The following is a 15921-nucleotide window of genomic DNA, read 5'->3' as shown; positions in this document are numbered from 1 at the left end:
CAGCGGCACCAGGCCACCAAGACACTGCAGCATAAACAAGCCTCCAGGCTGCTTTCATACCCCTCCTCAGGGTTTCTGGTGATGCCACAGCTTCTGGGATGCTTTGCCTGCATCCCCAAACCCAAGGCGAGCAGCCCTAAAAAGCCCTTTCTTAAAACTGTACTTACATGCTGTATGATGACGCGCAATTGGGTCAAAGTCCCATGTCCATGTGCCTGTGTGCCTATCATAGTAGCCACCCTCTCTGAAGCTCAGTTTTCTTATGGATAAAATGAGAATAACAACGACAGCTACCAATGGAACTATTGCTAGAATGAAAACTTCGTGCGTACATATGTATACATGCATATATATGAGACGAATACACTTTGTTTATCTATTACTCTGTCACCAGCATCAGCCTCAGGCTAGTTATATAGACGCTTAAAGGGTGTTTGTTAGCTGGGTTTGGTGGCTCACACCTGTGGTTCCAGCACTTGAGAGGCTGAGGCAGGAGGATTGAGAGTTCAATGTATGCCTGGACAACTAAGTGAGCCCTGTTTTAAAAAACAATAAAGATGTGTTTCGGTGGTAGAGCACTTGCCTCATCTGTGGGAGGCACATCCTGAGTACTGTCGGGGGCAGGGGACAGTTCTGCGGCAAAAGTTTTGATCAATCTGCACTGTCCCTGCCTGAAAGAGCCACCTAAGACTCTGTTTTTTTGATATGTCTGTGACACACGTTTAACACTCTTTGCCAAGAATGATGGAAATGCTTTTAAAAATATTTTTCACTCGTGTGTGTGTATGTGCATGTGTGTGCATGTGTGTACACGCCTATGAAATGCCTGAGGTGCTCAAAGAGACCTGGGTGCTTGAAACCTAACTCGGATCCTCTGCAGCAAGCACTCGTAATTGTTGAGCCATCTCCGCAACCCTTAAAGAGCTTCTTAACCCATTCTTGGAAGTACTCAGACTGCCCAAACTGCCCTGGGGGTGGGTGGCTTCCACTCATCCTGAGCAGTGGGTCACCTCCCTGCTTACTCTACATTGAATTCATTCTTCCAGACAGGTAATGGGCCCTGTGGAACCATTGTATGCCTGTGGATTTCCCCTGTCCCCCACGGTGATCCACAAGCTTAGGGACTTTCCAATACTGAGTTGAAAAGCCGAGAACGGGCTTGGCACTCCTGTACTCTGGCTGCCTTCTCTTAAGGTAACAGATCTTCCTTCAGAAGCTCAGCGAACTTTTACCGAATGCTACTGTTGTCTGGCACCGAGATTTAAGAAACATTAATTTCGGTCATGTCACTCCCTGCTTACCAACCCTTAGTGCCCTGGTATCCTTGGGATCCAGAACCTTCCAGGCCCTTGGCGATTTTCTGTCCCCCACACTCCCCACCAGTCTCCCATGATCACCCTTGCTGAGGATTGCAGTGCCGTCCATTTGCTCGTCCCTCTTTCCCCAAACATTCAAGTCACTCTTTACCCACTGAAATCCCACACAGGCTTCTGGATTCTCCTCGAATGTCACTTCCTGCGAAAGAGGAGTCTCGGATGTCACCCTGCAAACCAACCTGGTTCTTCCCGTCTGTTTGTGATCTTCCTGAGTTCATGTTCATCTCTAACTCACAGAGGATAACCACCTCTCTGCCTGTGTCCCACAAGAGCAGGGTGCACACCCTCCTCACCCTCAGCTGTGTCCCCAGGGTCCACATTAACCTTTCGCTGGGATGATGACCAGGGTGGAGCCACGCTGCTGTAACTGTCAAGTTTTTAGCAGATAAAACGCTGGAGCATGGACACCTAGCTTTGTCTAGAGTGGGAGACGAGGGCATTTTCTGTGTTAACCGTGCCAACCCTTTTAATATTTAAAGAGAATGCTCAAAGAGAGGACCAGAAGATGCTGTCCTGGAATGTGACATCATGGTTTCGCCTGGAGGCCTGCAGAAACCAGTTGGGATGATGTGCTGAAGGGAGTGGGGGTAATAACATACACAAAAAATAGGACTCCAGCCAACAAGAACAACATTAAGCAAAAAACACATGCTAATATCCAGGCTTACAGGTAAGTGGCAAATAACAGATTATTCCAATAGAGTAGGGTTCTGGACTCTCATGGGAAGTTGACTAAAGGCTTGGACTTAGTGAAGTGACAGGAATATTTTCCAAAATTTGTTTGTTTTGTAAGCATGGTTCTCTATAACCCAGGCTGAGCTCCGGGATCCTCCTGTCTCCACTGCTTGAGTGCAGGCATTGTGTGTGTGAGCCACGGCGTCGGCAACTCACTAAATCTGTAGGAGACTCACAGATTTACCTCGTTGAAAGCCACTTAGTGATTCCGTTACTCAGGGGGCTGAGGCAGGATTAATGTCAGTAATCCTGACAGAACCACACGCTAAGTTCTAGGACATGGGCTATGAGCTAAGACCCTGTTTCAGGAGACAGAGAGAGGGGGAGAGAGAGAGAGAGAGGGAGAGAGAGAGAGAGAGAGAGAGAGAGAGAGAGAGAGAGAGAGAGAGAGAGAGAGAGAGAGAGAGAGAATATTACAACTTAACCATCTATTTTGGGAAAATGGAAAACAAAAGCTGGCCTTCACCCTTCACAGTTCTTAGGAAATCTATCCAAAGCGCTTTGGCGGGGAAGCCTATCACGGATTCGTGCAGGATCTATCTGGTTCACCATGGGTGTCACAGAGCAGCTGTTGAAAGCAGCTGAGCCACACTGTCCAGACAGCAGTGGCTTCTTCTGGGACTGGACATTCAGAGAGGCGGGGGTGTTTCCAGAGAACAATGGGTTTTTAGGATCACCCAAGCCAGGAAGCATCTGCCCCATGGGGCACCCACAGCTGTCCTGGATCGATAGCAGCTGCCTCATTCCTGACATATGGTTTCCTGCAGCTGACTGCTTGCTCCTGGCCACATCTTCAAAAGCAAAGTGACCTCTAACATACCACAGTGCGAGTCCCTTCTGTATCGTGGTTCTTTATAAACAGCAAGCGATCGATAGTTACAATTTCCTGATTAATTAATTAGTGGCAATGTTGGAGACGAAACCTAGGGCATCAAGTATGCTAGGTAAGCAACAGAAATGCCCCGAGCCTCGGTCACCAAATTTTAATAACAGAGACCAAGTTTACTGCACAAGAAGAAGGAAGCTAACAGGGCAAGGTGACACATGTCTGTCATCCCAGCTCGGGGAGGTAGGAGGGGGTGAATCAGGAGTTCAAGTTCATCCTGGCCTATAGAAAACCTTGTCTCAAGAAGTCAAAACAAAACAAAATGAAACACCAGCAACAAGAACACCAGAAGAGGAATGAAACACGCGTGGGGATCCTAGGAACACAGTGGACTATATGGGACAAGACCCTATTTCCTATTGAGTGCTCAGACATTTTATATCACAAATTCCAGAAGTCTCAGACACAGGCTATCTTGTCTCCATTTTACAGGTAGGAAAATAGAGGGTCAGAGAGATCTAATAACCTTTGGATTCAATGGATCTCTTCCTGTAATATTCTATACACACACATGCATGCACACACACGGATGCACACACATGCACACAGATGCACACACACACACTCACACATGTGAGCCTGTCTAAAAACTCAGATCACTCACAACTACTTTTTAGGATGCCAGCCAAGTTCCTGGGGGTGGCTTTGAGGCCCCCGTGGTCGTCCCTCAGGCCTGCCACTCCTGCCCTCATTGCTGGTCTTCTAACCATATTGTCTCTTGACTTTTCATGATGCTCCTAGTTTGGAACCATCCCCCTGCCATTCCATTTGCCCAGGACACTCTTTCACCAGCATCTTTCAAATGCATGACCAGTTTTCAGCTCAGGGGTCACCCTGTAGAGGCTGCCTTCCTCTAGGCAGAATTGGGCTCCCACATGAAGGACCTATGGAAGGCCCTATGGGCAAATCCATCAGGGCAAGTCATGGCCAGTTCATCACAGAGGAAGAGGAGACACCACAGTAGCCCCTATGACAACAGCAGCAAGTCCTCACTGTGCACCCAGGCTCCTGGCACTGCCATGCCCAGTCCTTTGAAACTAACATATGGAAGCTGTTGGCAGCCACAGCCATGGAACCTGGCAGCAGTCCAGTGGTATCAGAGGGTGACTCGCAAGCTGTTCTTTAATAGGGTGTTAATTTGGAAACATTGGCATGGATACTTACATGACAGTGTAGGACACATGTTTATCTCTGTTTCTTATGATGTTCTTATTTTAAAACTTGAAATCCTTTTTTTGTGTGTGCGTGTTTGTGGTTGCACGTGTACATCAGCATGCCTGTGAAGGTCAGAGGACAATTTCCCGGAGTCAGTTCTTTCTACAGAATGGGTCTCTAAGGTATAACTCAAGTCACCAGGCAAGGCAGGAGATCCCCTTACCACCTTTACCCACTGAGTCTTCTTACTGGCCCCAAGGTTTTCCTTTTCATTCTTGTTTTTATGATTTTTTTTTTGATTTTTTGAGACAGAGTTTCTCTAGTGTGTCTTTGACTATCCTGGAACTCACTGTGTAGACCAGGCTGGCTTCAAACTCGTAGAGATCTGCCTGCCTCTGCCTCCCAAGTGCTGAGATTAAAGGCATGCTCCGCCAAGCCCTGTGAAAAAAAATTTTTTTTAAAACAAGTGTCATGTCCATTCCTTTCTTGCTAGGTTGAGTTTTATGGTTTTATTTGTTTTAGAAAATTCTTAGTTTATTCTTTATTTTGATGGGTGTTTTTCCTGCATGTGTTTATCTGTGCACCATGTACTTGCCTGACACCTAAGGAAACCAGAAGAGGGTATTGTATTTTCCTGGAACTGAAGTCACAGCTATGACTATGTGAGCCACCTATGTGTTCTGGGAATCAAATCTGGACCTCTGGGAGAACAGCCATTGCTCCTAACCTCTGAGCCATCTCTACAGCTGCTATGGCTCTGAGGCAGGATCTCACATGGCCCATGCTGGTCTATAGTCCCTAAAGAACTGAACTTCTGGTCCTGTTGTGACTGGATGTTTCTCTCCCGCCCATAGGATCACACTTCACCCTGTCTCTACCTCCTAAATTCTGGGGTTACAGATGTGTGCCACCACGCCCAGTGTGGGAGAAATATGTGGCCATCTGGACAACTCTTCATTTTCCAGTTCCTCTAGCTCCCCTGTTCACACATCCTCAAGCCTTCCCGTGTGACCTCATACATGTCTCTGACTAGGTCCTCCTCCTCAGACGGGCATTTCCATGGCCACTTGCACATCTCCAGTCAACAGTCAGGAAACAGAAGAGACATGAATTTGGAAGGCAGAAGCAGGAGGGATTTAGGACCCTTTTGTCTTGAAGACAAAGAACAGAGGTGACCTCACTGGGCAGGGAGGAAGGACCCTCAAGAATCAGCTCACAAACTCTATTTAGCTGGAGGAGGAGATTGATCAGCTGGAGACCTGAGAAATTGTCCATCCATCCATCCATCCATCCATCCATCCATCCATCCACTCACTCACCAGGACATAAGCAAATATGAATATACCCTTGCCAGAATCTCGCTGAAGGCACCGTGGTAAACGCGACAGTCCCTGATCTACTAATGTATCTTATGGATACGGCTTGTTTCCATTCAACTTCCACAGAAGTAAATGTCGGATCCATAGAAGTCAATGAGAGGCTTTATGAGTGTGATGGGGGAAAAAAAAGGGAAATTGGAAGAAGCCAGGCCTGCCTAGGGCAAGCTGTGGTAGGAAAGGTGGGGAAAGTTTTCTGGGACAGTGGCTTTCTGGGGGCGGGGCTTAGTCAGATGAAGGGTGAGTGGGAGGGCCTGTCGGCAGAGGAAGAGAGACGTGAAGCCCCAAGCGAGGGTGTGTGTGGGGGCGCCAATGGAGGAGTCAGGGGAACTGGAACAGCTGGAAGGCCGTTCATAATCATCAGGGCTTTGATTTCTGTCGGGGCTACTATTTATACCTCGTGGCTAGGTGGGGTGTACGGAGTTCAAGGCAGATAGCCTTAAGGATGCCCAAAGTGGGTGGAGCCTGCTTTCCCGTGGCTGCAGGGAAAGACTGGGGAAGCGCTAGGGAAAGGTAACTACCAGCAGGAGGCTCGCGCTGGGAAAACTGACGCGCCATATCTGTCCTACCTTCGCCGAAGCCAGGGAAATGTGGAAGCATCCTTTCCTGGTTCCGATCACCCTGGCATCTTCATCTTCGCTGTACCTAACCCCGAATCCCCTCTGCAGGCTGCACGACAGGAGCCTGCCCCTCAACAATACCTTTGCTTCCCATGATCCCAGTTTATGGAAGGGACAAAAATGCAGAAAGTCAAGGGTCGGACCTGGGGACGGGGTCTGGAAGTCTGCCTGGTTGGGCTCATTATGAGAGCTCTGAGGCACTTAAGACCAGAGGAGGTTAAGGGACTTCTGTACCCAAGGTCACCTAACAGAGACCATCCATCAGGGTTCAGATGGGGCCTGTCACCCTGGAAGATGTCACTGTCACATCTCCATAGCCTGCTCCCTCAACATAAGTCTAATTTGCCAAACAAGTTCAAATCTAGAATGAGCTAGTTTAAGAATGACCAGAGGCCGGGACTGTGCCTCTCTGGTAGGAGCTGTCTGGCACCGACAAGGCCCTGGGCTCCACGCTAGCACTGAAGTAAAACAAAGAGACAGCAGATAGGCTCTGGGCGGGAAATAGTTCTGTGAGCACCACAGTTATAAGACACGTGGGTGAGGAGGGGGCTGTGGCATCACAGGCCGACTTTAAAGAGTCACTTTGCCCAGGCGGTGGTGGCACACGCCTTTAATCCCAGCACTTGGGAGGCAGAGGCAGGCGGATGTCTGTGAGTTCGAGGCCAGCCTGGTCTACAAGAGCTAGTTCCAGGACAGGAACCAAAAGCTACGGAGAAACCCTGTCTTGAAAATAAAAAAAAAATAGAGAGAGAGGGGAACACTACATGAGGAAATTTACCATGTGCTCATTCTCTCTCTCTCTCTCTTCTCTCCTCTCTCTCCTCTCTCTCTGTCTCTTATNCAAAAAAAAAAAAAAAAAAAAAAAAAAAAAAAAGTCACTTTGCTTCTCAAAGGGCTGAGCCAGTGGAATAAGAAAAGCGAAGTAGCAGACTGTGGAGATGGCTGAGCCGGGAATGGCTGTGACCTTTGTGTGATCCCCGGAAAGTAGCAGAAGGAGAGAACTGACTCCACAGAATTCTCTGACCTCCACATGCATGCCACAGAATGTGCGCCCACATACATGCATATCATGCATACCTACATACAGTAATAATAACAATGAATAGTCAGTAATATACCTCTGAGGGGATCAGGGGAAGCAGTGTGCTGCTGCACAGCCCACCCATGGCTGGGCTTTAAGGCTTGCCCTGCTTCTCCTGGAGGTGAAAGTCAGTAGCCGTGGGCTGTGAGCACCCGTGCCTAAGGCAGGACTCCGCAAAGTCCCTGATTGTCTCTCCGTTTTGGAACCTTCTCTTCTTCCTTCCTTCCCTCTTTCCAAATTGGGGCTCAGCCAGCATGATGGGGCCCAATTCTGCTTCCTGTTTGTTTTATCCTTCACAAAATGTCCCTGTCCCCAGACTCCTCTGCCTCTAAAATAAAAGAGGTCATCGCTGGGGACAGGAAAGTCATGCAATGGCTTCCGCTGAAGCCACAGACACTGGAGGGATCTAGCACATGGTGAGCCCACAGCAGGAGACAGCGAAGGAGAGAGTGGCCCAGACAACAGCAGTCCCTGCAGGGTGAACACAGGCCTCTTCTGAACTACAGTTCTGACCCATGGCCACGCTGAACGTTTCCGCTTCTGTCTCACAGGCGCCATGGCTCATTTTCAAGAATTCTTAGTTTTTAGGAAGGTAAAGGTCTCTCCCACACTTCCCTTTTTTGGACCATGAAAGGATGGTTAAATGAAACTACACCTTAAAAAGAAAAATAAACTACAGGGCTAGAGAGACGGCTCAGCGGTTTAGAGTAATTGCTGCTCTTCCAGAGGACCCAGGTTCAATCCCCAGCGCACACTGGCAGCTCACAAACATTTGTAAGTCCAGCTCCAGGGGATCCAGTGCCCTCTTTTGACCTCCATGGGCACCAGGCACATATGTGGTGCACATACATATACACAGCCAAACACCTGTATACATAAAATAAAATATAAAGGTAAGGTAGCATATACTGGCCATCGAGATGGCTCAGGTGAAGGTGTTTCCTGTGTAAGCCTGATGATGTTAGTCTGAGCCCTGAAACCCAGATGAAGGAGAGGACCCATTCTACAAAGTTGTCAGCTGCTCTCCCCACCCAAATTATGGCACAGATAGACCCCCAACATCATATACACACCATAACATTAAATAAAAGAACATGTATACTGTGCACGGGTGGGAAATGGGAAGTCCCATTAACGAGGTCTCCAAAGGGTCCACCAGATATTTTGACGAGAAAGCTAAGCTTGGGGAAGTTCACATCGTGGGGACGTAAAGCTCAGCTAGGAAGCATCAGAGCAGAGCAGACAGCCTTGCCCAGGGGACCGAGAATGCTTGTTTTCCATCAGTAAGAAAGGTACATTATGTTTAGAAAAGAAGAAAAAAAACTTTCCAAGTCAAAACCCCTTCACCGCCTCCGAGCTCTCACCCACCTTCTCTGCAAAGGGACGGCTGCAGAGGAGGAAGGACCTCAAGGAAGAAGCAGAGCATCCTTGGGGTGCCACTTCTGATATAAGGTGACATTCAGACAGGGGACAGGAGGAGGGTCGGGTGCTCTGAGGAGCCGTAGCAAAGCGATTCTGTGAAAGTCCCCTAATCCCACAGCCTCCCTGTGATTGTGAATGCCATCCAATGTCACTTGTTGTAATTGAGCAAAAAGAGGGAGAAAGTTGTCGCGTGTGTGGAGGAGCAGCCCACTTAGGGTATCTTCCTCAAAGGCACTCTGCCTTAGGTTTCAGACAGGGTCTGATTTTGCTAGACTGGCTAGCCAGCAAGCTCCAGGGATCCTCCTGTCTCTGCCCACTGACCCATGCTGGGATTATAGACAAGCGCTGGCTTTTCAGTGGACGCTGGGAATCTGAACTGAGGCTCTCCTGCTACCCTGGAAAGCATACTACCACCGAGCTACGGCCTCAACCCCGAGAATCACTGGACTTTGAGACCCTTTACTCCCACAGACTAAACCTGCTGGTGCATGAATATTCAAGTTGTTTACACTGGAAGACTTGGGCGGTCTGGGAAGGATAGGCGAGGCTCTGGGCGGCCGAGGAGGCTGCACTGTACACTCCCCCTCCTGCAGCAGATGCATGGTGCTTTGGGTCTTGTGCACAAAGTTCCAGCAGGGGAGGTAGCTCAGCTAGCAGGAGGGCCTGACACATGGGACACATGAGCTGGAGTGTAGTAGCAGGACATAGTGACATTCATGACACGATTGAAGGAGCCATGTGCCCACTTTCTCATCCTTGGTGCTATCCCATGATGTTCGCAGGCCAGCAGCCCCCCTCTTTCCACCTCTCTCTCCAACACCTGCCTTTCCCAGTCCTCTCTGACTCTGTCTTCCCATTGTCTCTCCTTCCTTCTTTGTATTTCATCACCATCCTATGGCGTAGAAAGGAGCTTACTCGCGCCTTCCCACAACCCTGCTCCCACGTTCTTTTTGTTTTTCTGTTCTGAGATTCTGACCTGGGACCCAGAGCTTCCCAGGCTCCAGCTGTCCTTTACTTTTTTTTAAAAAAAATATTTATTTATTTATTAGGTATACGATATTCTGTCTGTCAGGCCAGAAGAGGGCACCAGGCCCCATTACAGATGGTTGTGAGCCACCATGTGGTTGCTGGGAATTGAACTCAGGACCTTTGGTAGAGCAGGCAATGCTCTTAACCTCTGAGCCATCTCTCCAGCCCCTGTCCTTTACTTTTTTATTCTGAGACAGAGTCTCCTTTAGTTGCTCAGGCTGGCCTTGAACTTGTGATATTTCTGCCTCCACCACCCAAGTAACTGGGTTACAAGCCGGTGCCACCAGGTCTAGCATCAAACAGCTTCTTTTCTTCTTCCTTTTTAGAGACAGGGTTTCTCTGAGTATCCCTGAGTGTTGGTTCTCTGTCCTGGAACTCATTCTGTAGACCAGGTTAGCCTAGAGCTCACAGAGATCCACCTGCCTCTGCCTTCCATGTTCTGGGATTAAAGCTGTGTGCCACCACTGCTTGCCCTGAAGCTGCTTTTTCTCTGTTACTTTCCATTGAGAATCTTTCCCCAGCTGTATTTACACTAAAGTAAAATTCCATGCACTATAGGGAACTGAGAGAGTCTCTTAAAATAGCCAGAAGAGCTTCCTATGTCGTGCCCAGAACTTGCCCTCTGAATCAGTGCTATATCCAGTTGTTTCACGTGGAGCAGCCACTCCTCCCTTGTCCCAGTCAGCTGCGTTCCACCCTGTATCCCATCAGCAAGGGGACTGGGGGTGTTTAGATGAGGTAACAGCCAAGTGGTCCCTGGCAGCATCCTAGATGTAGACACTGGAGGGAATTGCTGCCCTTGCTTTTCCAAAGCAGTGCAAAGTAGCTGGAGGTTAAAGAGGAGCAGCTGTCCAGAGGGAGCTAAGCGACCCGGCGCGCCGTTTATCTGAAAGGATGCCCCCGACCCCTCCCTCCCTGATTGCTTTTTATGCAATATGACATTTAAGTTTTCAAAAAGAGAAAAGAAAGAAAGAAAGAAAGAAAGAAAGAAAGAAAGAAAGAAAGAAAATAAGAAAATACTGGGCAGAATGTCACCTTTTGTGTTGTCTTTGACCCAAGGTTTTGTTAGGTAGCTTAGGAGGCTTAGTACTTGCTGTGTACTTGTGGCACTTCTTCAGCCTGAAGTTTCAGACTTTCCCATACACCCGCCCCCATACACAGAAAGTAACTTTTAAAATAAAATAGAATCTTTTGTTTCCAAATCTGTTTCCCAAGGTATCATTCTTTTGGAAACCTCCTGGAGGTTCAGCAGACAGTCTGAAATGACCCCAGGCTCTTCGTGTAGGGCCCCTGGCAATCCACCATAGAAAAAAAGGGATGTCAGACAAGGAGGGCGGTTCTCACAACTCACCTTCATCTTGATCCTCTACAGACCCGGGCACAACCCATGTCCACAACCTCCTCACGAGGCAGCACAGGCAAAGATGATCGCCCTAGGCCTCTGGCTCTCTACAGAGGCTGCAGGAATTCAGAGGCCATGTGCCTGACAGTGCTCTCCAACACCTGCTCTGGCCTGTCTCTCTGGACAGAAACCAACAGCCGTATTCCCACAGACCTTTCCCCGGGAATCCTCCAGTCTGGATGCAGACAGCCTTGGTGGCTGCCTAGTCAGGAGACACCAAGGACAAAGAAGGAGGCAAACCCAGCGGACATGACTGAGAGGCAGCATAGAGGAGAAAAAGGGAAACCCAGGGAGGGCTGCTTCCTCATCGTCCGCATCCCTCTGAAAATGCCCCTAGTTCATAGCGTAACCCAGATGTAGACCGACATTTTCGTGGTGGGAGTGAACGCTGACCTACCTAGCAGTCATTTCTTCCTGCTGGTTTGAATGAAAAGCCACACGTTTACAAAGACTTCGACAAGTGTGGAAGGCAATGCCTTCTTTGAGGAAGACTGTGGGCTAGAAAAATTCCAAGCCACCACCAGGAATTAAACATTTCCTTCTTGACGTCTGGCCACTGGGCTCCCAGCGGGGGTGGGTCTTGCCCACTCGCTCAAGCACACTTCTATTTATTTGGCCTGTGTGTGCTAGGAAACAGGTACTTGGAGCCCTTGGTCTAAGCTCAGAGTTTGAGGCAGGGTCTTATTGGGTAGCCCTGGCTAGCCTGGTACTCTGAAGCCCAGCCCAGCCTTGTCCTGGTTCTGGTGGATCCCTCCTCACAGAAAACGCCACCCCTACTTCTTGCTTGATGTATCCTGGTATTTGGTTAGAGCCAGGGCTGGTGGTGCACACCTTTAATTCTAGCACCTAGGAAGTGGAGGCAGGGGAATGTCTGTGAGTCCCAGGTCAGCACCATCTATACAGCAAGTTGTAGGTCAGACAGAGCTACATGGTGAGACCCTCTGAAAAAAGAAAATGAAAGGAAACAAAAAGAAAAAAAAAGATACTTGATTGGGAAAACTGACGGAACAAAACCAAAAAAAAAAAAAAACCCTAAGCTTCCTTAATCAATATTAACTCTTAAAAGTATGGATCTGATGAGCTAGTTTTTTTTTCATATGCATTAATGCAATGTAAATTATACATAATTTGCAGATGTTTGTCAAGTACTACCTGTGTGCCACACCTAAAAACCTCTGGCCTACCAGAGACAGGTCCTGAGGGATGTGACTTTCCCACTGGAGTGACCAAGGAGAGCTCAAAGTTGGTGCAGTCATTCAACAACACATGTGTGCTTCGGAAGCTCCACACTCGCACACACACTGGTTTTGGAAGCTTCACACTCACACTGGCTTCGGAAGCTTCACACTCGCACACACACTGGCTTCGGAAGCTTCACACTCACACTGGCTTCGGAAGCTTCACACTTGCACACTGGCTTCGCATGTTTTCCAGGGTCACTTCAGGGATTCAAGGAGGCCTGTGGGACCCTACCGTGTCAACTTTCGGCTGGTGTGCGCTCACTCACGCCGGTTTACTGGGTTTATTATTTTGGAAGTGACAGGCTAACGGGTGGCTCACTCCACTGGCCCGGTCCTCTCTGGTCATTGTTCAGTGGCTTTTGATCCTGTCACCAGTGAAGCACTCACAGAATGGAGCCCCCCCGGCAATATAAACATTGGGAACTGACCAATTTATTTACTTGTTTGTTAGTTTTTTGAGACAGGTTTTTTTTTTTTTCTGTGTAATCCTGGCTGTCCTGGAACTTGCTCTGTAGACCAGGCTGGCCTTGATCTCACAGAGATCTGCTTGCCTCTGCCTCCTGAGTGCTGGGCTTACAGGCATCCACCACTGCCGCCTGGCCCTGCCCTGTGTTTTTATATCTCTTTCAGTGGAGTTCAATTTAAATTCTGAACCTGAAGCAAACATTCCACAAAGTCCTTTTTTTTTCTTCTCTTTTTTTGTCTTGTTGACCAGGTAACAAACATCTCATCTCTGGGGACAGAGACCCTATGCTTTCTTCTCCACACCTGTTCCCCTAAGAGCAACCAACAAACATACTCCTGGGCCAGTGAGACGATGGAAGGGCACTTGTCAGACCGGACGCCCTGGGTTCAATCCTCGGGTGGTGGAAGCAGAGGACTGCCTCCTGAAAGTTGTCCTCTGAAGGCCACGCAGGCCATGGCACACACACATGCACACATTCTTTCTCTCAATAAAAATGCAACAAAGGTAAAGAACATAATAGTTTGCAATTCCCACCTGTAAGCTCATGAACAAATGCTTCCTGAATGCCAAGAGCAGCTTTGGGGTTCACTCTGCTCCTACGGGGGGGGGGTCTTACAGCCTCCTGCTTGGAGCCAAGGCTGTTGTCCAGGAATGGGATCACACCTAGGCTTTGCCTTGCCACACCTCTGCTCTGGGCTGAACGTACAGCCATCCTCTGAGCCAAGCAAACGTTTCATGAACAATACATGTTTGGAAACGGTTCTTGAAAAATGTAGTTCCCCTTTTTGTGCAGCTCACATTGGAGAGCTGTCTTCTCCTCGGAGGCAGCCTTCTTAGCAGTCTCCCCTTCCTCCTTTTCAGAGTGATTTCCCTCTAGGTCTCTGTCATTTCCTCCCTTAGTCATTGCAGCTCAAAGGGACTGCACTGCATTTCCAGGGCTGCTTCCCCATCTCGCTCTATTGCTGCGTCCTGTGCTCTCTTCCTTTTGAACTTTCTGATGCTGGCCAATGTTTGAAGCTCCAGGATAGTGATATAGTGATGGCTTTCTTTCTTTCTTTCTTTCTTTCTTTCTTTCTTTCTTTCTTTCTTTCTCCTTTCTTTCCCTTTTCTCCCTTCCTTTTTTTCTTTTTCTTTTTTAAAATAAAATGTCTTCTATAGGAAAGAAAATGTCCAGAGGAAAGAGACCATTAAACCAGAGACTAGACAGACAGTGAGTGTGCAGTTGATTTATAGATGAGTGGTAACAACTGGCTATGACATAATGAGGAAGAGCTGGCTTCGTGATATGCACCTTTAGTCCCAGCACTCAGGAGGCAGATGCTATTGGACCTCCAAATTCAAGGCCAGTCTGGACACACAGTGAATTGCAGGCCTGCTGGGGCTACACAGTAAGACTCTGTCTCTGAATCAATAAATACAGGGTGTGAAAGAGCAGACACTCATTCCTCTGAAGCACTTAGACTAGTGACTGCCACACAGTAGGCCCTCAGTATGTACAGACTAGTGACTGCCACACAGTAGGCCCTCAGTATGTATAGAATGGAAGGAGGGACACTGGTCTTCTGCTCATGTTCCCTTCCAAAGTTCGGAGGAAATGAATCCTTCTCCATGCCAGTGGACATAGGATGATTTTTATCTGGAATGGAAGTGAAACCCCTGGCCTTGAGTTTTTTAGCTCAGCTCTAGGTTTCTGTCCTTTCTCACTCAGCTTCTGTTGCTTAGCAACCCAAGGAATGTTTTCAAACATCAACCAGGGGGTGGCATCCGCTTTAAGTAGGTGAGTAGTTTCCTTTGGAGCTTTGAAGTCCTGACACAGCAAACGAGGCTATGTTGCCTCACTGATCTCCCTTCTCCAGCCTCATTTCTGGACAGTCTCTTCATTTCTTTCCTCTGCTCTGAGCACCCAACCTTTCTGGGCACCTGTTCCCCACACAGGGCCTTTGCTCATGATCTGCTGCGCATGCCCCCTCTTTTGCCTGGAATGTGTCATTGCATCTCCACGGCGGCTCTCTGTGTCCACCACACCTGCCAGGTCACCTGGCTGCACCTGAAATCGCTGTGTTCATTTGGTCTGCCTGTTGTTCTGACCCAGCTGCCACATCAGCTCGGTCTTCTTGCCCCAGAATTCCTGCAGCCCAAAGCCGCTGCGTCGGGTCAAGGGTTAAGGCACGAAAATATATCTCCTTGTGTTTCCTCACTGGGTCTTGCACTTGGACTATTTCACCTCATGAGATGATGAGGGGAACTCGCTGCCAAGCTCAGAGGGAAGGTTCTTGTGACCATGACTTTAATCCTAAAAATGCAAAGCTAAATGGCCACGTGACCATAGAAGGGGGGGGGCATTTCTCAAGAATCCAGGTCAAGTGGCGCTCAGGCTGGGCTTAGGAGGGGTTAAAGAGCTGAGAGTCCAGGGTGACTTCTGTTTCCAGATACCTGACAACCAGGAAGTGCTGCTCCTGTCTCTGTGGTGAGGCTGTGTTGCGTATGCTTCCCTATAACTGCCTGTTACACATGGCCCAGGAGGCATTTACTGAGCACCTACTGTACACACACACACACACACACACACACACACGCACGCACGCACGCACGCACGCACGCACGCACGCACGCACTGCTGAGGCCCCTTTAGCACCATAAGCAGCTTAGGGCCCGCCCAACCCTAGAATGTCTTTCCAGAGAGAAACAGACACCAACCATGAACCCAGCGGAGTCAAACAATGTCCAGGCATGCTGTGTGAAGACAAGATGGGAGAGAGAGTGATGGGAGTATGTGGGGTAGGGAGCAGATTTAGATAGGTTCCAAAGAGGCTTTGTAGATGGGGCCTGAGAGAAGGGAGGAGGGAGCAGGGAAAGTTCTGAGGAGTGGGCTCAGCTGGGCCTGTGGCTCTGCAGTTTCAGGCGTATGAACCCGCACGTGCGGCGCACACGTATGCGTGCTCTCTGGCACTGAGTGTGGAATGCCCGGCTTACAGCCTCAGTGAAGACGGGCTGAGTTGAACTTGCTCCTCACAGACAAAGCCTCTGAAAGCACCCTTATCCCAGCCAGTGGCTGGCATGCCCATGCTGAATGTCCCACTGGGTCACCTCCCACCCAGTCTCCTGGGCATTGAAGGCTTTGCTGTTCATTCT

The 15921-nt window shown here is 48.9% G+C and overlaps 1 protein-coding gene across 1 annotated transcript in view; it reads right to left on the bottom strand.

Annotated features, from left to right (window-relative positions):
* Positions 1-15921, bottom strand: part of Cass4 (Cas scaffold protein family member 4) — a 39225-nt gene that overhangs the window by 18844 nt on the left and 4460 nt on the right. The gene's annotated exons all lie outside the window — the stretch shown is intronic.

Source organism: Alexandromys fortis, unplaced genomic scaffold (genome assembly GCF_014885135.2).
Source record: "Alexandromys fortis isolate MF-2015 unplaced genomic scaffold, M_Fortis_MF-2015_v1.1 scaffold_81, whole genome shotgun sequence".
Taxonomy (NCBI): domain Eukaryota; kingdom Metazoa; phylum Chordata; class Mammalia; order Rodentia; family Cricetidae; genus Alexandromys; species Alexandromys fortis.
This window is presented reverse-complemented; position numbering and strand designations above follow the sequence as displayed.